Consider the following 26,347-nt stretch of genomic DNA (forward strand, 5'->3'; position numbering starts at 1 on the left):
ACTCATAAACTAAAGCAGATGCATTTGTATGTGTTATTAAATTGTTTCTTAACATCAGTAACTGAATGACAGCGCGATACTTAAGAATCGTATCATCAGAGGATTTTGTTATTCCTCTGGCCGACCCACTTGCCAATCATGAATTAAAAACACAGCGCTTTGTGTCTCGGTTTGTGTTACATAGGAGGAATAATCTTCAGTCTGCTTGTCAGAAAATCTAAATACACAAAAGAAAACATGATTTAGATGGATGAACTGAAGATTCAATTCTTAGTTCATGGTAACAAAACCAAATTAAATATTTTACAGTTGCAGCAAAAACAAAAGCCTGTCTTATGAAGATGCTAAGATGCATTAAAGGATTTTTTGCAGCTCTTCTAATACTGCAATTAACTCTTTGGAAAGTGATGAGTAAAGCTTACTCCTACTAGTTATTTTTAATATGTTACACCTATACTTAAATTTCTGCCATCTCCCATGACATTCAGTGCTTTTCCCACTTTTCCTATGTGCGAATTAAGCTCTTCATGGTCCTGGTACTTCTCATCTCTGTCTCCAGTTATTCTTAGAGATCAGGGAAAAAAAAATAAAAAATCTCCTGATGGTTCCAAAACACAATCTGAACTCTGCTGGAGCAGAAGCACATAGTCATTATGTCTGATTGAGATCTGATTTCATAATTGGAACATATTTTTAATCATATCTGACAAAAAGAGTCGAGCTGTTTCTGGATGGACTGCGTGTTACACAGAGAACTGAATCATTCCAGGAGGGTTTTAAGAAGTGCCCTTCCATTTAAAGTTAAACATGCACTGGCAGTAAAGTTATGGTACCATTAGACAATCTTAATGAAATCCTACAAAGAAAGGAAAATATACGCAGTTGCGCTCCCAAGGGTGGCAAAACACCGTCAGCACCCACCATCCCACTAGCATCTCAGGCAAAACACCCTGCTACTCCAGCAGCGTGGAGAAACTGATGAAGCGTCCATTTCCCCCTCAAGGCATTAATCTGCTTTCAGAACTAATGTAGACAACAGAAGTACCTAAAAATCTGGGCTCAACCCACATCTGAATGACTGGACAACGGAAAGTAGAGGAGTGTATAGTCAGTGAGTTGCCTTGGCCACAAGCAGGCGATACAATATAATGATTGTGCTTCTTAGGATAGGGTCCTCTGAGAAGGAGACTGCAAGACAGCTCAGAGTGCAGGTAAACTCAACAGAGTAAAGGAGAGTGTTTACAGGCTTTTGAGACTATGCCTGAATTTCTTATGTCCAAGAGGAGACAGTCTGTGAGAAGAAAGACAAACGAGACACTGACAAACTGTTGTGTTGTGGAAAGGAGACGGACAATTGAAGGTCTGGGGCAGAAATTTTTAGGGGCAGAACAGCACTTAAAAATTCCTGTCAAATTTATGAAGATGATTTATGTACTTCTTGTTTTCCATTTGACATCAATGCCTAATTCCACACACGTACGATACTTCTAGATGCCATCTGAAATCTGCCTCCCCATCATAGCACAATGAGGTTGGGACTGAACTGCCGTCTGCCGTTTGAATTACACTTTTGTTCTGTCTTTTAGAAATATACAAAAAAGTACTAGCTCCTCCGTGTGGCTGCATGTGTAATTAGACATATCTTGAAAACATATAGGCCTAATAACAATAATAATAATAATAATAATAATAATAATAATAATAATAATAATAATAATAATAATAATAATAATAATAATGGAACATACTACATAATTTCTCAACAATATATTAAATAAATAAAGGCATACTGCAAAAATACTCCCATAGCTTTCATTTATGGATGTTTTTATTGTTTGTTTTTTGCACCGAATTTAGACCAACTTTGGTAAACATACAATTCTGCAATTCAATCTACATCTACCATCTGATATCATTAAAAAATGAAATATTTAAATATAGCATTGGTGTCCCATTACAATAGGCTTGGCAGCATTCCCCTTTAATTAAATTAAGCAAGGCTGAACAATAAGGTTTACAGCACTTTACTGCTGCCCAGAGCTAATGGAGGCCAAAGAGGAATACTTTAATGAAAGCAAAACAAACACACAAAAAATCATTATAACATACCGAAAATAATCTGTTATGGTTAACATGGCCTTTTAAGCTAGTAAACCCTAACCTCTCTCCAGAGAATGGTCTGGGGCAGAAATCACAAGAGATTCCAGATATTCAGACAGTTATGAAAAAACGTATCGACTGGGAAAATCTGAATGTCAAATATGAAGTCGGGGCGCCGTCTCAAACTTGGGCACAAACTCCACAGATTCCAGGAAGTAAACATGCATTTTATCCATTCCAACAAGAGTGGATGTGCACAGGGATCACACACAGGACAAGAAAGTTCCCATATAAGGGTATAACGATTTTCTTGCAAAATAAAGATGGTATTATGCTCATCATTTTTACAAACGTACTAGATAGAAAATAAGAATATATCATTATGAATTGAAAAATATCCAAGCAAGAGGCTACAGAGTGGATTCCTACATTTATGGGATATGATAATAGGACATAAGGTGATGCATGTACAGATAAAACCCCTGCTCTTTTCTTTACCTCGAAAAAAAAACACATAACACAAAACAGTAACTTAAATCTTTAATGTTTCTCTACAAGTATCAACAATCAACACTCACCTATACAAAAAATGCACTGTAGGACAGAGATTTCTGGAGGGAAACAAAACTGGAGTGAACTTCCACTGACCTGCCGCAGCTCAGGGGTTTGGTCAGCGTGTTCTTAATGTGTCTTGCGAGCTTCAGAGGCCTCGGGAAACGTGCCCTGCCGGAGCTCAAGAGTCCATTATTAATCAGGGTCTGTCTAAAACATTCCCTGCCTTAAAAGACAGACCTCAGGAAGCTGTCTGGTACTGGTTTAGCTTCCTGACATCCATTGTATTGAACATGTTTCCATTTGAGCTCTAATTAGCCCAAGTACCACACATGGTGCCTTTTATGGTATTTTTTTTTTATCATGTCAATGCAAAAAGACACCATTCAGCACTGGCACTGTTCTTCGCAATGGCAGGTTAGGTTGAAGTTTTGACCTCATCTAGTCCTTTGTCCGCTTGTAGCTCTAGGCAACACAGATTCAATTCCCCGATGAATAATATACATTGTACATGGATGACACTCCTCAATGGAAAAACTGACTGTGCCTGGGCTGCAGAAGCCTACACAACATCAATGTGCCCTATCGGGCCTGGACACCTGCTGAGTGACAGATGTGTCCCACAGACCAGCATCACCCACAAGAGGACGTTTATCAGACCTCTCTCAGCGGTAGATCTGACTCAAAATGCTTCATCAATAGGAACACTGTGGGGGGGGAGGTGTAGGACACTTACTGGGGCAGTGATGGATAACTGGTCTAGCCAAGACTGGCGTGCTGTTCTGAAACCCTTGTGTCGATTGTGAATCAAGAAAGGGCAAAAGTGAAACCATATAAGAATTAATTCGCAGCTGTCCTACTAGTATAGGTCTGCTTTTAAAATAGCAATATGAGAAACTGTGTAATTACCATAAAAAACAAAATGGGTCAGTCATCCTGCTGTGAACAGCGTTATACTGTCATGACTGGAGTAGAGAGAGAGTCTGTCTTACACGAAATTGTGATCAATCACCTGACATTTATACAGTATTACACCATGAGGATTGTGTAACATTGTCAGAGGATCAAAAATGTATGGGGAGGATCGCAGGCACAGGAAAAATGTCCATGGCAGGGAGTCTCTGTGATTCCCTGTAAAACCAATAGAGGATCGATTGATATCTGCTTTTAAACAGAATGAATAACAGCGTGAGGCCAGACAATGCTGGCGAGGTATTTCCATCGCAACTGTTCAAGATGACCTTGCTTTTCATGTCTGGCGTTTATCGATTCATTGAAAAGCATCAATCCAGGAGGCCTCATTGGAAATGGATCACTCTGGGCTTTGTGGCATTCAGCCCGTGACTGCTAACGTCCCCTGAGAATAAGAGTCTAGATGCACAGGGCATGATGGTCACTGAGGCCACAGAAGGAGCCCAGGATGATTGTACATCATCCTGGCAACTTAAAGTCTCCAGCAATGCTTGCTCTGCTTGAATATCACAGGAATAGACACAGCGAATGGATATTCAGCAAGATGGGCAGCGAGATCAGTTATTGTCAAATTGTACATCAACTCTATTTAATAAACATTTTAATAAACTAAATAAAATAAACAAAAAATGCCATTGACTATTTTTAGAATAAATCCAGTTCTTGTTTTTTTTTTTACTTCTTTATCAAACCATTCATATAAATTCATTACTGAAGAGTTGACAGCAGAGTAAAAAAAGCTGTAAGTAAGAATGGGTTCTTTCAGGTTTTCAAACACAACAGGTTTCCATGGATTTTGTTTTTAACCAGACCTATTTTGCACAGTATTTACCTACAAGACCAGTGACTGAGCCTCCATCTCTGCTACCCCCTTAAACACATATCCTTTCATTACACTTTATTGAAAAGACATCCAATCACTCTCCCATTAGACAAGAGGACTGGATGTGTGCATCTGAGGCCGAAGGACACACCAGCGCTGTGCTAACTCAGCATCATTTATTATTACTCCATGTTTTTCTAGAGACTATTAGATAGTGCCTTTTTTTCCTGGAGTGAACGATCAGGATATCTGCTTAACCCCTATTGATTCACTTTCCAGAGAGCAGGTCTATCTATAGGCATTATCCGGATTATTCTTGGTGAGGCTCATGTTTTTTCTTGTTTATGTACTGAGGTGGGGGGCCTCTGCCTCTCATTGTTTGCTCTGGGAGTCATATTTGTGTCAGGGATGGACATACCTACTTTTCCTTTAAGAGATCTTTCTTACACAGTAATATTATCGCTATCTTATAGCTCCAGATTGCCCGTTGCATATGTTGAACTGAGTAACCACGAAGAACAGCATGCGTAATATAATCCCCTGTACCTGTTTGTGTGCATTAAATTACAACAGCTCCACACATGCTAAGAAGACTAGGCCAATTTGTGGAGGTGCATCTGATTTTAGCCAAGATTAAATGTTTGGTTTTGGACCTTTGGATGCAAGCTTTAGGATAAAAATGTAAACAAGGGGCAGATAGATTGCCTGTGACATTAAGATAGTGGAGCTTTAAGGCTATTCTGTTACTCTTAAAACCTCAACCTAACCTAAATCAACCCCTGATATCCATGGTTTTCAAACTGCTTTAGCATAGGCAGCTATAGCAAACATTTAAAGATTGCACACACTGTCGAAAAGGTCACCTAAGTAACCCTCAGGGAAATACTTTTCAATGAGTGAACCTCTAAGACTAACAGCCGTGTCTTTATTTTAAGGCATGAGCGACTGAAAGCCCTTTCCCTAGAATACAATTAGGAAACCCCTTTGTTTTCCACCATTCTGATAAAAAGATGCATCAATCACAGCAGTCAATCCCGCAGTCTCCCGCAGAATATGAATGTGGAGTTTAGCTATCACCATAGATGTGTTTATTTAGGGAAATGCAGGGTTTTGTTAGCGGTAGCCTGGTGCTCGTAGAGTCCTGGCCCCACCCTGTGGTGATAAATTAGGCACAGGCGTTAGCATTGCACAGACACCATCAAGGGTGGATTTGAACTATTTCACAGCCAAGGTCAGAGATCAACATCTTTCTCCTTATGCTCCTTAACTTACTCATCTTTTGTGCTGGTGAACACATGCCTCTGCAAACTGAGAGTTGTTGGCTTCTTTCACTCTGTGTCAAGTGACACTGCTGAGGAAATGTGACCTTAAATGTAAAAAAAAAAACATGTACACCTTTCTCCTAGTGGACATCACTTGCCGACATCAATCCTCGAGCTCATGACTGAGCACCCTGGTCAACTGTCTATTACACCATCTCGATCGCACTCGGGGGGGATGTTTTTGAAAAATGCTATGCAAAACTATTTTGAGGAACAATTGTCAGAAGAGTATTCCATGCATCTTCCACAGTATACAGCAGGTGTCATTGCAGAGCTAACAGTTGTTTTGTCCTTTTGTACAACTAACGCAGTACTGTTAGTGCTGCTCTTTGCGTTTTGTTTGATGGTATCCTAGATATAGATCAGGAAGCACAACAAAAGTATAGCACTGGAGTATAACAACAAACATTTTTTTTTTGCTGATCCTGTTTTTTGATGAGTTGATGATTTGATCAACAAGTAGAATTGGGTCAGACCTGAAAGGAAAGGTGGAGGTGTTCTCTCTGCTGGTCGACACAGCAGTGATCCCATGAACGCTGATATCTTCAAGAGTGTGATTGTCCCTCTGGAGGTTTCACAGTAATTGAAAAGACCTGGAATTTATTTTGAGTGCTTTAAAAATGTTTCCAAAAACAAACTGCTGTTTTTCCGGGGGTGTCCTTTTACAGCAGGAATAAAAAAAGGGATCCGAAGAGTTTGTGTGCATTTTCCCCATAAGATGTGTGTGAGTGCTTTAGTTATTGCTAATGACACAATGCTGAATTAATTACAGAGAGAAATGACCTTGTCGCACTAGTGGAAGAAATGACACAGAATTGAGTCGAGTTCAGTCAATAGCGTTTTGTTTGTGCCGAGGCAGAAAACCGATTGCACAGAATTGAGTTAATTGAATGCAGCAACATTTTAGTTCAAGCCAATTTTAATTAATAATAGCTGCCTTGTGATTTCCCTCCTGACAATATAGCCAGTTGAGCAAAAATAGTTAAAAATAGTTAAAAATAGTCAGCATGAATGGCAGATAAAAATAAATAGAAGCCAATGTCCAAAGACTTTATTATGAAGCTACTCCAGTCCAGTTTGAACAAATGCTGCCAAATGGTTTATATATGATGATGCACATTCTGAAATCCATGGCAAACTGAGGAGGCTGACCACGCATGACAACAACTTCATCGCAATTAATTCCACAATGGTAAGAATGCATCAAAGTGACCGATTTAATAAGCTTTGACCTGATTTCGCCAGACAACAACCAAAACAGATTTATATTTGAATCATGTTAAAGCTGCTTTCACAAATGTTCTCTTTCTGAGAGGCAGCATTAATCTAAATCATATCTACTCTGGCACACCTGACCTGCCACAACCCAGTTGGATGTTTTCGAATTAGAGAATTCAGACTTGAGGATTGTGTGCCTCAGAATGTTACAGCCATTATATTTTCGTTTCCATACACTACAGTTTGTTTGTAACCAATTTGTAGAATATCATAATAAAAGATGGGGTTGTATAATTGGTATCCTGACTATTAAGTCATCCATACAATAACAGTTTGCCCTTGTAGGATCATACATGAGATCTTTCATGCAGAGCAACTGCTACCTTGGTAACAGTGGTCCAATAGGCCGTTCCCCAAAGGAAGCGCAGCGTAAAATAATACTTAGTGACAAACCAATCAACCAAAGAAAGCAGCTCAGTATGACCTTGATTTAAGGTTCTGCGCAGGTCTAATGGTTTCAAATATGCAGAAAACATGTTACATAGCTGGTGGGTTTTCTTAGTTTTGCTTAGTTTGGTTTCCTTATCTTAACTATAATTATTATTATTATGGAAGGGGCTTGATAATTGCTGATAATACTCTGACACTGATACGAAGCACAGTAGGGGCAGCAGACAAACATCTTGAAAAATACATTGGCCTCCACCGGTCACAGTCACTTCACAGGTCATGTGAAGAGTGTCTCTTATTGTATAAGAGGCTGCACAAACTGTGCGAAATGCCTATGCAACTTCTCAAAATGAGCTCTCACAAACACTCCTAGAGCCCTTTCTGTAAATCTTTCCAGCTCTGAACATACTCCCGCGACTTCTGCACTTGTACACTCCCAGGCTATAATTTCTGTTGTCATCTCATGTGTGGAGCGCAATAGGTACTTGTATATCCACTACAAGTAAATAATAAAACAATCAGAGGACTGAATTATGCTGGGGAAGTGGACTAGTACATTTCCAACAGACCCCTGTCCTACCCACTGCAGTACTGGAAGGACTTCTTACCGAGGCCAAGTCACGCAATTTAGTATCTCTGCGGGATTTTCTCCAATTACCCAATCCTAGACGTGTTGACTACTTTAATTATCATTCACATCTGCTTCACTGGAGTGGTTGAAACGAAGTGTTTATTCTGAGTTTTCTATTGCTGATGGTGAGGAATCTAAGACTGAGGGACCTACTCTTACTGGAACAAGCATTCCAGGGGAGATATACAAAAACATGTTTAAAGATTAAAGAAATCTTATAACGAAATGTCAAATAAGAACCTGGAAATTTGCTCTCCGATTGGTCTTAATTAATTCAAAAAGTTACCGGATTTCGAGAATAATTTAAATTTTTTTCGTCTTCTAAGAGGTTCCAGGAGGACACCCAGCTTCAACGACCACTACAGCACTAATACAGAAACACTTTACTTTCTAATAAGAGCTACTAATTAATTCTGCTCACTTGAAAATCCCAGGGCTGCACAGTTGTAGTGTCACTCGATTATAGACACGTATATTCACTTGCATTTTTCACCTTTATGCTTTAAATTCTATTAAAATACATTATATAACCAGACATAAATGTATCAGGCTCACCCTGGGTATATCGTTTAGTGCTTCTAATTACACAACAGGATAATTAAACCCCAAGGTTTTTTTTCCTTTGTTTATATTGCAGTATATATGATATATTGTGCAGGGAAATTAAAACCTCAGTCAAAGCCTTCGTAGAGTTTATTTTCTAGTCTTTTTAAGCAGAATCTGTCACCACTCTGCCCTTGCAGTTTGTCAGCTGTGGAAACAGAGGGCATATGACCTTGTCATCATGCTAATGATGAACTTGTGACCTCACAGCACACACAATAAGATTTCTCTGAACAAAAGCGCCACTGTGTAAGACTCTACAGATAGCGACGGTGGCTTCTTGGAAAAGAAAAGCAGAGAACGGACATTCGCTAACACGTCATACAAGTCAAGAGTTCAGAAACTAACCTCATAACTCAGAGACTTGGAGACTCAAGAAATAGGGGTGAAATAATGTTTTGTAAAAGGACTTGCCTCTGTTGATCTGTATCCTTTCAGAGAATAACGACTAGCATTTTCTTGAAACCCGCACAGTATTTATAGATAAGGCAGTGAGATAATTGTGTGAGTATATATATATATATATATATATATATATTATATATATACACTCACCTAAAGGATTATTAGGAACACCATACTAATACTGTGTTTGACCCCCTTTCGCCTTCAGAACTGCCTTAACTCTACGTGGCATTGATTCAACAAGGTGCTGAAAGCATTCTTTAGAAATGTTGGCCCATATTGATAGGATAGCATCTTGCAGTTGATGGAGATTTGTGGGATGCACATCCAGGGCACGAAGCTCCCGTTCCACCACATCCCAAAGATGCTCTATTGGGTTGAGATCTGGTGACTGTGGGGGCCAGTTTAGTACAGTGAACTCATTGTCATGTTCAAGAAACCAATTTGAACTGATTCGACCTTTGTGACATGGTGCATTATCCTGCTGGAAGTAGCCATCAGAGGATGGGTACATGGTGGTCATAAAGGGATGGACATGGTCAGAAACAATGCTCAGGTAGGCCGTGGCATTTAAACGATGCCCAATTGGCACTAAGGGGCCTAAAGTGTGCCAAGAAAACATCCCCCACACCATTACACCACCACCACCAGCCTGCACAGTGGTAACAAGGCATGATGGATCCATGTTCTCATTCTGTTTACGCCAAATTCTGACTCTACCATCTGAATGTCTCAACAGAAATCGAGACTCATCAGACCAGGCAACATTTTTCCTGTCTTCAACGGTCCAATTTTGGTGAGCTTGTGCAAATTGTAGCCTCTTTTTCCTATTTGTAGTGGAGATGAGTGGTACCCGGTGGGGTCTTCTGCTGTTGTAGCCCATCCGCCTCAAGGTTGTACGTGTTGTGGCTTCACAAATGCTTTGCTGCATACCTCGGTTGTAACGAGTGGTTATTTCAGTCAAAGTTGCTCTTCTATCAGCTTGAATCAGTCGGCCCATTCTCCTCTGACCTCTAGCATCAACAAGGCATTTTCGCCCACAGGACTGCCGCATACTGGATGTTTTTCCCTTTTCACACCATTCTTTGTAAACCCTAGAAATGGTTGTGGGTGAAAATCCCAGTAACTGAGCAGATTGTGAAATACTCAGACCGGCCCCCCCGGCACCAACAACCATGCCACGCTCAAAATTGCTTAAATCACCTTTCTTTCCCATTCAGACATTCAGTTTGTAGTTCAGGAGATTGTCTTGACCAGGACCACACCCCTAAATGCATTGAAGCAACTGCCATGTGATTGGTTGGTTAGATAATTGCATTAATGAGAAATTGAACAGGTGTTCCTAATAATCCTTTAGGTGAGTGTGTATATATATATATATATATATATATATATATATATGTGTGCGTGTGTATATACAGTTAGGTCAATACATATTTGGACAGTGACACAATTGTCATCATTTTGTCTCTGTACGGCACCACAATGGATTTGAAAGGAAACAATCAAGATGTGCTCCAAGTGTAGACTTTCATCTTTAATGTGAGGGTAGTTACATCCACATTGGGTGAACGGTGTAGGAATTACACCCATTTTTATATGTGGTCGCCCCAATTTTAGGGGCTCAAAAGTATTTGGACAAACTAACATAATCATGAATTAAATTGTGAGTTTCAATACTTGGTTGCAAATCCTTTGCAGTCTATGACTGCCTGAAATCTGGAACGCATAGACATCAGCAGATGCTGGGTTTCTTCCCTGGTGATGGTCTGCCAGGCCTGCACTGCAGCTGTCTTTATTCCTGCTTGTTCTTGGGGTGTTTTGCCTTCAGTTTAGCCTTCAGGTTTGCCTTCAGCAAGTGAAATGCTGCTCAATTGGATTCAGGTCAGGTGATTGACTTGGCCATTGCAGAACATTCCACTTCTTCACCTTAAAAAAGTCTTGGGTTGCTTTCGCAGTATGCTTCGGGTCATTGTCCATCTGCACTGTGAAGCGCCGTCCAATGAGTTTTGAAGCATTTGGCTGAATCTGAGCAGATAATATAGCCCTAAACACTTCAATTTCCTTTCAGATCCATTGTGGTGGCATACAGAGCAAAAATTATGACAATTGTGTCACTGTCCAAATATGGACCTAACTGTATATTTATTCACTCACACACACACACATCATTGTACAAGGCTTGCTGTTTTATTTATAATTGCTGTAAAAACATAAAACAAACAAACAAAACCCCATTTAAAACCAAGTCCTTTGCCAGCCACTCTTAAAATCACTCAGCGCAGTGACAGCTTGAGGGTTTCAGCTTGAGTCACATGGCTCTCTGGCACGGCATGGCGGACATTGGCAGGACGTGCCCACAGGGGGGCCCCAAGAGAGCGCGCTCCAACACCCTGTCACTGACAGCATGCGTCAGACGCGGAGGAGAGGGCATCTGCTAGGGCACAAGACCGACACTAGAGAGACTCTGCACACACGGAGAGGCAGGATGAAATATGGGAAAGCAAGCCAACCACTTCAACATTGTCTCCGTACAGATGCTCTAAAAACAGTATCTCTCTGCATTCTCAACCATTTGAAAAGATGGACCAGGGCAGTGTATCTAATGGGCAACAAATGTCAAAACATAATAAATAAACATTGGAATCGAACACCTGGAAATAAAATTAGCTAATTGATTCCGTGCTTTACATTCCTGGCAACAAAAGGGCTGCTTTTAAACAGCAAATAAAGCAAAATCTATCAGTAAGTGTAAACACCCATGCACTGAACGCTGTCATTTTCCATCTCCTGCCCCAGGCCTATAAATCAAATACATGATCGTGTTTAAAGTTCAATGCATGTTCAGCTGCACATGATTTCCCCAAACGTCATAAAATGCCAATCCTCCACTGAATGTAATCCAGTCTGACAGCATTAGGGTTAAAACGCTTCCTTTATTGTACTGTTACAAATCTCTGCCAGGAGGAGATGATCAAATTTAGACCGAAAAGGAGAGGATTGAGTTGTTTTGTATTGTAGTATTATTATCATTATTCATTAAGCTCCTGTGCTGTTTTGAGTCTGAAACCTTTATCTGATTTCCTGAAATTCCACATTCCTGTTCCTTCCCTCACATAGTTTAGTGCCATGTACACATCTTTGATCACTGCCCTCCCTAACAAATTCCTGAAGAATAGGTTTAGGCTGCAACGGCAGTGGATTCATTTTTGTACATGGGAAGTTCACACACTGTTCACAGGCAAACAATTAGGTTCTCTGATTGCAGACTAGTGTCTATACATCCTGTCTATACATCTTGTGTCACACCGTCACTCCAAGGTTTAATAATCTTATAAGTGTAGGGAACCCCAGTGAGATTGCATGGGAAAAAAAGGCTTACAAAAGTAACAAGGGTAAATAACAATCGGAGTCTCATCCATACTGTAAAATACACAGTAATGTCTCTTCATTTGTTGTGTGTATTGGAAACAGTTATAGACAGCACCTATTCATTACAATATTGAAGTCACTCAAGAACTGGGCTATTTTGTATTGGAGGGTGATCTCAGTTCCCCAAATCCCACTCACCCACCTGTGTCCCACTCTATGATTTGTTTCTACTGTGAGGTTGTTTAGAGTTAATTACTGCTTTTGAATGTGATGCGGAAATATAACTGTCATCTGTCTGCACCGATAATCTAGGTTCCCTCACAGTAGAGAGTAATACAGCTTTTATTTGAGCAGGTGAGGCCTAGAAATACTTAAAGGCCAACTTGTGTATTTCATTTAATCAAATGTGGTGTTTAATGGCACTAAATTGTGTGTGTTATAGAGCTGTTTTGAAGCATGTCTATGGACAAATAGGCCTTTGGAATAAAAGGATCTCTGAATTCAAAAGGAAAGGGGTGCGAATTGGGGGGTTTTGTCATGTAAATGCATTCTCTTAATATTTTAAGAAATTATACTGGATCGTTGTGAAACTTGAGGAAATCGGTTCCTCGGGGGGGTATGACATAGCTGTGGCGAACTCATCAGTTTCCCATTAATTACAGGGAAGATCTCATAGCACAATGTGAGAGACTTGAACAGCATTTTCTAGAGCATGAGACTTCAGTATTGAGTAACCCAATGAATTTTACACAATCGCAGTACGATTGTTGATTCATATATTAGATACATTAGATAGCCATAGCTTATAGTGTAAAGTACATCTGTAAATTATAGTTTATTCTTCACATGTGCCCCAGTATATGTCATGTCATGTCCTGTATTGGAATACTTATAAAAATAATGCATATATCAGATGTATATCGTAATTCGCTCTCCCTTTCCATTCATCCTTCTGTCTGTTAAGAATCTTCCCTTACTGCAAAAACTAAACCCGAGACTCCCATGGTGATATTAAAGAATAATGAAAGCTTTGAAAATGCTAAATTTAAAATTATAATGATCATGGTTTCCCAAAATGCTTGTGTGCATTTCCCATCCTGACACCAGCCTGTAATTACAGTCCAAATCATTTCCTCAAGAAAAAAGCTCACAGGAACAGCATGTGGGGACAGAAATGTGCGCATGGTGTTAGGAAAACATAATATTGGTGGTACAGACTAAACTAGCTGAGAGCTTGAATACAGAATACATCTCTCACCAGTTGAGGTGATTGGGATGGCATGAAACATGGTTAAATGCTAGACATATGCACAGGTTTTCACATGGACGTCCAATAAGGTGGTCTGGTATAACCAAGGAGACTACTTGGGTGGTCCTGGATGCTTTTCACAACTGCACGCTCTGTGTTTACAAAGAGAGAAACACCACTAAATCCTTGAAAAGCCCCCCAAAAAATCATGCTTCTATGCACCACACTGAAAATAAATGTACACAGCACTGATAGCGTTAACCATAAACCAGAATGTCTCATTGTTATGTGTCCAGCTGGCTGAATAGTTGTGTAAACAAATGTTGTATTATTTGCATCCAGTCAACACCTGCACTACTCGGCTTTGCTTATTTTCTTAGCCACGTACAGATTGCATTGGTTGCGTTATCCGAGTGTCACATACCAGGTTGTGTCAGTAGCCAAATATTTTTGACTGGTTTCTAAATACGATTACACTGTGTTTTTCAATAAAAAACATCTTTCCTCACTGGAACTGCGCAGATTCCTTGCATGAGGAAGTGCTGTACTATGATTCAGCAAAGTCTTGGCTGTAGAGGTTGTGCGTTCAGGAGTGTGATGAATGAGTCTTTCCTTTCTGCTTCGGTGGGAGCTGACCTCCAGTTCAAGTACACAGTCTTTAGCTACATATATATAGTGACACTGTGGGGGGCTTACCACAATGTCGGAGCCCGTAAGAAACACGTGGCAGGGTCTGGTAGAAAGATGTGTATTTGGTTTACAGTGCTCGGTGCGCTAAACAAAATAGACATACACAAAACCATCTAAACACCTAGAGAGCCTTATTGAGCCTGTCTATACATGGAACAGATCCCTAACCTAAACACAGGATTAAGCACCACAAACAAGACACACAGCTAACAATGCCAATCGCAGGGCAAAGCAACAGCAGGGTCCGTAAACAAAGTCCAGCAATACTGTATTAATGAAGGATTGTTGCCATTGAGAAGAGAATCTGAAGACCACCAAGAGGTAACAAAATAGAAGACTAGGGATAGACTGAGGGACAGATAGATCTTTTAGATGCACCTCAAAACTCCTACTGGTTCAAGCTTCTGACATGAGCTAAGATTCAAGTATTTTATCGGCCCTATTTTGCCTTCATCTTCCTGAAACCCTTGAAAAACATCTGCTGACTCTGACGTATTTAGTGCACCTCCGATCTCATGCAGCCACTTCTGATGCCCACGGCACCCAGAGGAACCTGCGCTGGGTCCGCAGAGCAGCAACAGAGCCCACCTAACAAACCCCTGAGAGACTTGTTTCAGACCCCTGTCATCGTCGTGCACATCGGAAGCAAAGTGTTCCCGCAGTGGCTGCTGGCTAATTACACGGTTCCCATCACCGCAATGGAGCTGACAGAGATATGCAGTAAGCAACGCTAAAGTAGCCTTAGAGATCCGTCTGTCTCAGGAATTCAGGACTTGGTTCACTTATCTGACAAAAGTGGTCATGTTGTTGGGATAATAAGACAAGTTCCTTCTTGCCCACAGTTTTGCTATTTTAAACATGTAGTTGCTTTCGTGCACAGATCTTTATGTAAGGAAAATATGGCAAACGCAACATAATGGATAAGTGCTGAAGAGGCCAGACAAAACTTGTGAATGGCACTGACCTAAAGCTAATATTTAATGGATTGTATGCCACCACAATTTGGATACATCTGGGGGGGAGTAAACGCAGATACATTGTTCCTTCTGTACAGTTCAGTTTATTATGACGTGCCTGAAATATTTCCCTGTGATAAAAACTTAAACAAAGTAAAGTCAAAGTTTATTCACTTCATAAACATTTTACAAAGGCACAGTCTGTCCTCTGACCATGCACATTAAATTGAAAGATACGTCATTCACTGCAGATAATCAAAGCTAAGCAGGAAAGCTTTCTGAGAATATATCTGTGGAAGGTCAGTAAAAAGTCATTTTTTTCAAATTAAGTCATGCATTATAGAACACCGAATCGATAAAATAAACAAGATCGGCGTCAATAACTGTCAGCAATGCAACTTTAACTTTAACTGGTTGAAAGGAGAACACAAAAGAGGAGGAAACAGTGAATATTCATTTAAAATCATGTTTTGGAATGTCTACTTGTCATCAGAGTTTTTTTTTGTGATTCCCAAAATCGTTACTTGAAATGAAGCAATGAAACCAGGAAACTGAAGTGATTTTCCCAAACAGGATGAACATCTGTGAATCCGAAAATCTGAAGATAACAGGAGGCAACAAACACATCAGGATTCCTCCTTTAAACTAAATATTACACCGCAGTTCAGCTGCGTTCTTTGTCATAAGCATTACAATCAAGGAAGATAGGATCATACTGTACAACTCCATTTCCTCTGGTCTGCAGCAGCAAATCATAAAACAAATACATTGTGTCAATATGAAAGATGTGGAGGAGGGAGGGGGTACATGTGAGTGTAATGAAGCGGCATTAAAGCCTCGGCAGAAACAGCGAGACCAGAACCAGAAACTGGATGAACGTCTAGTTGTAAATGTGCTTCTATCTAGCATCAGCACAGTGAACAATAAGAAACCTTTTTTAATCAATTGTCTGAGGCAGATGAGCCTCATGGGCAGATTTGTCTTTATGGTCATTGTGCTTTTGACCCACAAGAAAACAGTTCAAGATAAAACTAGTACTGATTTGGGTGCTGGAGAGCGTTTACATTAATTCTGGGCCAACTGGGAGCTTTAGACCATTTATAGTCAAAAAAGATTCTGTGTGTTACATAAAGTGGGCCACCAGCGAACTGCCCTGAATGCAAATTTGTGTTTTGTCACGCGAATTAAAAATAGGTTGTACTGAGGCAGTATATTTGATTCTCCCAAACCCGTTCACACGGCAAAGGTAGTGTAGCTTACATGCCACTGTAAATCTTTTAGACATAAAATGTCCGCAGTGTCACCCTCCACACTGCGTCTCCTGGATTAGTCCTTGACTTTCATGTCTGTGGGATACAGAAGCTGCCATCTATTTGTTTATGTTTGTTGTAAAGTGTCTGTATTTTATTTTAAAGAAACAAATGTCAAATCAAGTTTGCAGTCATTTCCCCTTCTACAAAGGCCTTAGGGTGGAGACATATAGTACTGTGCAAAGGTTTTAGGCAGGTGTGAAAAAATGCTGTAAAGTAAGAATGCTTTCAAAAATAGACATGTTAATAGATTATATTTATCAATTAACTAAATGCAAAGTGAGTGAACAGAAGAAAAATCTACATTTTGAAGGCAAAGGGTGGTCACACCAAATATTGATTTGATGTAGATTTTTCTTCTGTTCACTCACTTTGCATTTAGTTAATTGATAAATATAATCTATTAACATGTCTATTTTTGAAAGCATTCTTACTTTACAGCATTTTTTCACACCTGCCTAAAACTTTTGCACACTGTATGTTTTGTCGTTTGTTTTTTATCACACTGTATCAAAACAGTTAATCAAGAGTCTCTAATGATATGTGGCTTTGTCTTTAGGTCACATACGTCAATACAAACTGCTCTTTGCCTTTAATTTTGACATCAGCATGTAAAGTATTAGAAACTCAGTTTAACTCTGCATTATGGTTGATAGGGATCTCTGATATGGGACTCCAGAGTACATACTGGCTCTCATGTGGTCAAAATCTTCTAAATGTTTTAGTGGGTTTCCCCTGACTAAACTCACATGGCTTTCTACGGACGTGCATTTTTGCATTTTAGTAACATATCAGAACTGCAGTCCATTGGGGCCATTTCAAAACCAACCAGCAATTCTAGCCATTCTGCATTAACATGTTAAAACACTTCTAGAGAGTAAACTTTAGGCTTAAAATCTGATCAGCTAAACAGAATAACAGCTGCCTAAAATTCTTACTTTTTGTCCACATCCTCGGATATCCCAACCACTGAAATCAGCCAACCTTCCCATATTTTAAAAACAAGAAGATCTGGAATAATGAGTATAAAGATTAAAAACTCCAATTCATGGCGCGGTCCACACGTGGGTTTCAAGGTTGTGGTGGCTTTCACAGATCATTCTCAGGGGAGCATGCATCTGGAAGCCCAGGTCTGATAGAACTGCAACTGTTTGTATTTTAGATACGCAGACCTTCGCCATGCCTGTGAGATTTATTTCCTTACATGCGTGGTGGGGCTCATTGAAATAACTCGCCACTGTGGACAGACGTTTCTCTCACACACAACACACTCGCCCGGGGCCCACACTGACACCCTGTCACAGGCACGTGGTTAGTAGATACATAGACGCAGGATCAAGGCACTGCCTTTGTCAAGACGCCAATACCTGAAAGTCATAACATCACAGCGGAAAAAACCTGTTCAACCCCATGGGACTCTCAGAACAACCTCACAAATAAACCACAATGTCTTATATCACTGATAGATAACCCCTTTCTTCTAATTATGGGCACTGATGTACTATGACAAACTAAAAGATAGTGACCGGACTGATGGCTAATACTAGGCACTTTTTGGGCTACCTACAGCTGAAATTGAACAAGCCACAAGTCAAGCTCAGACGGAAGGAAAACCATGCAAATCTCTACCTGACTCTGCGAGAAGGTGTTGATTTCAGTAGAGCTTCATTGAAATGAGCAGGGACTTAAATATGCACATGCGATCTGATGTTAAAATGTAAAATACCAACAGCAAAAATAGAAACGTGGTGCTAAAAGTATGTTATATAACACTGCAGCACACCCTCATTAAACCACAGGTGCGGGGGAATAGTGTGTCTGACTTCATTTCTTGAAAACAATGTTAGAAACTAAACCGAGTCTGCATGACTTAGTAACTGGGTGACCATTCTTACACTAACAAACCAAAAAGAGTGACTATTCAGTTTCCAAAACCAAGAGGACCATGCATAAGTGTCTTAGCCCTGGCTAAACAACACTGTCTGGTTTTGAATGACATTCGACATTATTCTAACTCACCAAGCAATGAATACCTTTAGTCCTGATCTGCAAACTTTGAGTGGTCGCTTATGGGAATTGATTATGGATTTTCTCCAGCTTGCCCCTCACTTCTATGCTTATGAGAGTTACACTATAGGGATACCCCATGAGTCAAACTTTCAATCTCAATCTTTCTGCAAGTTACCTCGTTCACATGTAAATTGAATACTTACTGATCTACTCTAAATGCTTATGTAATGCTTTCTGTTTTCAATCTTAAAGTGCTTTTGTATTTTTGTATTTATTAATTTATTTTTACTACTCTATTATACTCTCTCCTAAAACCAAATGTAGCCTGCCCTATTGTAACCTAACTTCGTAGTGTTTTTTAAGGTCACATGATAAACTGTTGTACACACTGAAAACGCACTGATGCACACGCAGTTAAACTGGGTCCACGTCTAGGTCTGGGGAATACAATCTGATCTAGTTTCCATTTCCATGCCTCAGTAGTATTCATCGGTGGTTGAAGGGGTCTGAAACTGCATGCATGGAAAAATGAAATACAGGAAAAGATTAATTGTAATTTTCTCTATCATAAAATAGCATAAATATGACACATGGATACTGATACTGAGATTTGCAAGTCAAAAGGCATGGCTTGGGAGAAAAAGAAAGAGAAGAAGCAGATATATATCGCACCCAGATACTCCTTCATGTCAGTTTGATTCAACAACAGCGATGCTTAAACAATTTGGCCGAAAAAAAGGGTTCAGGTAGATGCCTTTCTTAGCAGCAACTATATTGGTGTAATAAACTGCACATTTACTGCACTCTGCATATTGCTAAACTGCACCAGAGCTGCATGTGTACTTGGTTACGAAATCAGGTTCCAGAGAAACTGACTCATTCCTTCAACACCCTATAATACAGCGCTGACATGGAATAATTAAATCTCGGCTCCGAATATCAGCCTTAGATAACTATCCACAGTGTCTGATCTGTTTTAAAACTTAGCACAAACTCTACAGGTGCTTCATTAATACATTATTTATCATGACATGTATGCACGGTCATTGCCTGCAATTGTACATACTGTAACATACTGTAATTATATAATTCATAATCAATTATAATTAAATTAAATTAAATTAATGTAATAGGTGCTACTACTTAGAATGTAAATAGACATTATATGTAGTCAGTTATGCCAGGATTTCCTTGAGAGGGAAACGTGTTTCAGACTTTTAACAAAACAAAATGCAAAATGGATTCCATTCTGCAATAATTATGTTTTATTTTCTTCATAATGATCGCCAAAGAACAATCTATTCTTTGTGAATACATATGAGATACATTCATCGATATAGAAATCTTCCCAGTTCAGCTACTGTACAAATATACAAAATGCTGTCCCAGCCAGAAGGACCTTGTGTTCAGTTCACACACAGATAAAGAGTTATAATTAGGTAGGTGATTCAAAGTAAAAAATCTGGCGGCTCTTATCTTAACAGAATTGTAACACTTCAAACATCTTAAATGCCAATTAAGATAAAATACTGAGAACACAGGCAACAAGCGTGCAGAAACTCTGCATTAAATCGGATCTGAAACGTTACACACTCAGTGAACACTGTTTAACAATGAAATCAGTCGACATGAGTTAGCTGTAATCAGAGATGATGGCTTTATAATACAATTGCCGAGATACGTGATGTTTCATACTGTTTCAGCATCCATCTATATTACCCTTGAAAGAGAACAGATGTAATCAAGTATTAGACTAAGCTCAGGTTTGGCCTGAAACCAAGTGGCAGAACATATTAAGCTTTAATGTTTCAGTTTTACCCCAGCAGACTGGTCAACATCCGTGCATGACTGGCTGGGATGAGGGGCCCAAGCCACGGGTCAGGTTTTAAAGTTGCTGATTGTACTTAACACATCGCCTGTTGTGTGCACTGCTCCTGCCATACTGCATCAGAGATTACTCTCACCAAGACGAGCATCCGGCAAATGGGTTGGATGGCACCGGGACATGGCGTTACATGGCTGTGATTTTCACCAGCATGTCAAACCGCAAGACAGACACCCTGCAGACGGTACGTTTTATGCCTCACCGTGAACAGAATTGTGCTCATTAAAATAAGGTTAAATAAATATAACTATTTTCTGAAGGTTTACAGTGAGTCCCCATAGCTTACATCAATGTAAAATACTAATAAATAAATAGAAAAGTGTTGTTGATGTAGTTTAATATTTTTAAAGAGAACTAAAAATAATCAAGTATAGTTTAGATATTTAAAACTAAAATTGTGTAACAATGAACTTACAGCAGTTCAATAGTTCTCCCAAAAAGATGCAGTAAAAGTTTAGGTACTACATGGTATATTTGCACACACAGTTACAGTACATGTGCATAAAGTAATGCAATGCAATAATATATTGATAATGATCCACCAAAATAGTAAGTTTTGTTTAGTGAACTTGCAATGTCAGTTTGCAACAGAAAAATGAGCTCAACACTTTACATAAAGTACTACTAATGTGCAATGTCAGTATTTATGAGTGACATATAACTTTTAGTTTTAGACTATTGTGCTCTAAAGCAATCGAGTGTTTTACGACACACACAATAATGCTGTGATCCATTTTCTTCTTTCCCTCCAAAGCTACAGTTCCAACACTAAAAAGTGTCACTGCAGCAAAATGTAGCACAGTCTATTTATAGAGACAGAACTACAGGCTGAAAGTCACACTTGGTATTTTTGCACAGAGTCCTTGAATCTGTAAATCTGGTGACAAGTTTCATTTTGCTGAACAGAACTTAATAAGCCTAGTCAATTTTTAAAAACACTGCCTACGAACACAGGAACACACTGGGGCTGGCACTCATGTAAACAGGAACTAGTTCCAGGTACAGGGCTTTATTCCCAAAATGCCAACTCTCACAGCAGCAGCAGCAGCACTTAAATCATGACTCAGTGGGAAAGGAGAGCCGTAACTTACCTGTCCTGTCCCTGTACCGTGAGCTGCAGCCTCAGATGTTTCCAGTTATAAATCCCCAGGAAAACGGTGTTCTCTTACTCCAAGAAGGAAGACAAAACCTGAAAAAGTGTGGCCTCCGGATTGCCTGTAACTATAAGATTCAAGCTCATACACGCTTGCTGAGAAATTGTGAAGCTCAGCTCAGAGCTCAGCCAATCAGGTGGCAGCCTGGCACTGACTAGCTATAGAGGCTGTAAGATCTGCATTACAGCAACACAGCCCAGATAACCCACACTGTAATCTGCTTAGCTTCAAAAGGACTTATTTACTGTATTGTGTTTTTATTACTAAATAACTATTCCCATTATAACAAACAGGCTTGACTTAAATCTGCTGAAATGTTTATTTCATACATATTTATTCCAGGCGTTTTGTTTTGGTTCCCATCTGTACTTCAGCACTATCTAACCACCATGTCCCGATGTGAACATTTCTAAAGATAAAAGGTTACAGGAGTAATTCACCAGTGTAGAGAATATAAATCTTAATGCAAAGAGCCAAGGTGATGCTGTTTTACAGTTTCCAAATGTTTCAGAGGTTAGGTCAACAACCTATACAAAACTTTAGATAATTCAAGTTATTTCTTCTTGAAATGCTTGTGGGTGTACATAACAAACTGGCCGATCAGGTTGTGGGTGTTGAGTCACTTGGTGGCTTCAAGAAAAGCCTGGTTTCTTTGACATTAGCAAATTTCTGACCTGAGGGGCAAAATTAGTCGATTGACCTTTTGTATGCTGACACTTTTTGAGTTCTTAGTTGGATCAACTGCAGAAATTACTTCAGTGCTCAAGGTGAACACATTTTAAAAAGTTTTCTTCATTTATTTCTTTATTTAAATCACTGAGGTATATTATTAATTTTATTATCCAGGGTGACTAACAATATCTCTCATACAAACCACACCACCTATCTCTGTGCAGAGGTTAGCAATAATATATTCAAAATTAAGAAAATATGGGCTATGTTATGACGCAAAAGAACCACACTAAATATTTGACTGCCATGAACATATTTTAGGGAAATGAAGGGGTAGGGTAACTAGTTAACTAACCTTTATCACTGTGTAAGCCTGTTGATGTAGGTTGCTGCCCGAATGCAAATAACAAACAGATTTGCATTTCACATATAGAAATGCATGCTGTCGGAGTTCAAAAGTATGATCTTGCTGGTTTTATCTGAATAGGACTCTGAAAAAACAAGTCTAGTTTAGGTTCAAAGACTGACATTTTAAAATACTGTTGTTGAAAAATACCAGTGTACAACCACTGAACAGCCACTACAAAGAAAGACTCAGACGCTTTCCTCAGTGTGTGACAAAATTGAGCAGAAAATATAGTAATTAGTCGGCTGCACAGTAATTTTGCCGACAATTAAGACAGACAACTTAGTACATTTTCACTTGAACAACACATTAATGCTTCAATGAGCGATTGAGAAACCCAAGTACTCACAGTTCCACAAACAGACTCAGGGGCAGAATTGAAGCCCTGAAGATGCAAGTATGTGTCCCACCTAGGACACAGATTATTGCTCTGGTTATCAAGATACCTTTCAGTTTAAAGCATAGTTCCCTAAATCTCGACATCCAGGGCGACCTACAGTTCTCACAAGATAAATGTCTTAAAGAACAGTTTATTGCTCAACTATTAACTACAATCTCTTGCCTCGTGGTCTCGGAGGTGCAAGAAAAGATTAAGAAGGTGACAGAAATGACTGAAGCAAATTAAATTGCATTACTTACCACTTGACCATTACACTGGCCTCCCAGTTCATTGTGTTACTGTAAAGAGGAAATCAAATTTGCTCAAAATGCTTTTGTAAAATCAGAAAATTGATCTCATCATATTTGTTATCTTTGTATTGAAACATACATATATAAACACCATTACCATATTTGTGTGGTATTTATAAATAGCCATTGTCTTTGAGAATGCTTGTTATTATTGCATGAATGGTGTTTCTATACGTTCCACAGGAAAATATATTATATGTCATTTTCATGTTGTGTATCTTTCAAGCGAATGCTTTTGCTCACTTTCATTGAATTACTTCTGATGGATAATTTTGAATTAACACAATACATGAGAACAGGGGCTGGAATTTTGTTGTACACAGTAAACCCATTACATAGCCTAATTTGTGTATTACTCCAGTATGCCTTGTCATTTGACATTAGTCTCTTTGTATTGCTTAGAGGAACTACAGCAGTAGACTGTGTAATCAGGGATAACAGTTACATGAAGGAAAGGAAGGGAGGTAGTGAACTGTACCCTTAATGATATTTATATAGCACTGAGATTCAGATCAATGCAAACACAGAACAATGTGTGTTGTGTAGAAGAGCTCATCTGTTCTGCTGTTTACAGATACAGATACAAATACAATCGCTCGACTCAACCATAGGAACAAGAGTGGGAAACATGAAACTTAAAGTCAAGCACCTCGGTTTGTACATTCAAATAAAATTATACAAAATTTCTCAGGGAATTAGCAACATGTTTCATAACATTAGAAGAGAACAGAATACTACATTATTGTCCACACAAAGTGGAAATTTACCTTTGGTCTCACTCAATTTATAACACAACAACATACAGTCCATAAATACAGTCAATGAATACATTATACATAAATCTTGATAGGGAAGAGTAAATATAATGCACTTGGGTTTATTGTCCCATGAAGAAAGCCCAAGGTGTCTGGAAAAAGAATAAGAAGAACAGGATCCACCTTAAATATATCCATCCATCCATCCATCCAGGGCACAAGGCAGGACTACAGCCAGAACGGGATGCCAGTACATTAAATATACAGTGAGGGAAAAAAGTATTTGATCCCCTGCTGATTTTGTACGTTTGCCCACTGACAAAGAAATGATCAGTCTATAATTTGAATGGTAGGTGTATTTTAACAGTGAGAGACAGAATAACAGCAACAAAATCCAGAAAAACGCATTTCAAAAAAGTTAGACATTGATTTGCATGTTAATGAGGGTATTTGACCCCTTCGACTTAGTACTTGGTGGCAAAACCCTTGTTGGCGATCACAGAGGTCAGACGTTTCTTGTAGTTGGCCACCAGGTTTGCACACATCTCAGGAGGGATTTTGTCCCACTCCTCTTTGCAGATCCTCTCCAAGTCATTAAGGTTTCGAGGCTGACGTTTGGCAACTCGAACCTTCAGCTCCCTCCACAGATTTTGTATGGGATTAAGGTCTGGAGACTGGCTAGGCCACTCCAGGACCTTAATGTGCTTCTTCTTGAGCCACTCCTTTGTTGCCTTGGCTGTGTGTTTTGGGTCATTGTCATGCTGGAATACCCATCCACGACCCATTTTCAATGCCCTGGCTGAGGGAAGGAGGTTCTCACCCAAGATTTGACGGTACATGGCTCCGTCCATCGTCCCTTTGATGCGGTGCAGTTGTCCTGTCCCCCTAGCAGAAAAACACCCCCAAAGCCTAATTTTTCCACCTCCATGTTTGACGGTGGGGATGGTGTTCTTGGGGTCATTCCTCCTCCTCCAAACACGGCGAGTTGAGTTGATGCCAAAGAGCTCGATTTTGGTCTCATCTGACATTAGCAAATTTTGACACAACACTTTCACCCAGTTCTCCTCTGAATCATTCAGATGTTGGCAAACTTCAGACGGGCCTGTACATGTGCTTTCTTGAGCAGGGGGACCTTGCGGGCGCTGCAGGATTTCAGTTCTTCACGACGTAGTGTGTTACCAATTGTTTTCTTGGTGACTATGGTCCCAGCTGCCTTGAGATCATTAACAAGATCCTCCCGTGTAGATCTGGGCTGATTCCTCACCGTTCTCATGATCAGTGAAACTCCACGAGGTGAGATCTTGCATGGAGCCCCAGACCGAGGGAGACTGACAATTATTTTGTGTTTCTTCCATTTGCGAATAATCGCACCAACTGTTGTCACCTTCTCACCAAGCTGCTTGGCGATGGTCTTGTAGCCCATTCCAGCCTTGTGTAGGTCTACAATCTTGTCCCTGACATCCTTGGACAGCTCTTTGGTCTTGGCCATGGTGGAGAGTTTGGAATCTGATTGATTGATTGTTTCTGTGGACAGGTATCTTTTATACAGGTAACGAGCTGAGATTAGGAGCGCTCCCTTTAAGAGAGTGCTCCTAATCTCAGCTCGTTACCTGTATAAAAGACACCTGGGAGCCAGAAATCTTGCTGATTGATAGGGGATCGAATACTTATTTCCCTCATTAACATGCAAATCAATGTATAACTTTTTTTAAATGCGTTTTACTGGATTGTTTTGTTGTTATTCTGTCTCTCACTGTTAAAATACACCTACCATTAAAATTATAGACTGATCATTTCTTTGTCAGTGGGCAAACGTACAAAATCAGAAGGGGATCAAATACTTTTTTCCTTCACTGTATATTAAAGAGATACTTAGAGAAGAATTATTGAACTGAAAATAATACAATTTAAATTGACATACATACTCCCCCCAACAAAAACTGATATAAGTATGTATGATTTATATGAAAATGTTGTTAAAACCCCACATCAGCGTACCTTTCTATAAACTTTTAAATTGAGAATGTAGTTCTATCTACGAACTACCGAAGATTGTAGAGTATTATTTACAATTAAAAAGCATTGCGCTGTTGTGACACAAAGATGTACTGCCCTCTGCTTC

The 26,347-nt window shown here is 39.5% G+C and overlaps 1 protein-coding gene across 1 annotated transcript in view; it reads right to left on the minus strand.

Moving 5' to 3' along the window:
- The window catches only part of pde4d (phosphodiesterase 4D, cAMP-specific), a 270,138-nt gene extending 248,374 nt beyond the window's left edge, over positions 1–21,764 (minus strand). Inside the window, exon 1 of the mRNA XM_066711415.1 lies at positions 21,640–21,764. The gene's annotated coding sequence lies outside the window, so the exon portion shown is untranslated. The remainder of the gene's footprint in view (positions 1–21,639) is intronic.
- Positions 21,765–26,347: the final 4,583 nt, after the last annotated feature.

The sequence above is a fragment of the Amia ocellicauda genome, chromosome 8, assembly GCF_036373705.1.
Source record: "Amia ocellicauda isolate fAmiCal2 chromosome 8, fAmiCal2.hap1, whole genome shotgun sequence".
In the NCBI taxonomy this organism is placed as follows: domain Eukaryota; kingdom Metazoa; phylum Chordata; class Actinopteri; order Amiiformes; family Amiidae; genus Amia; species Amia ocellicauda.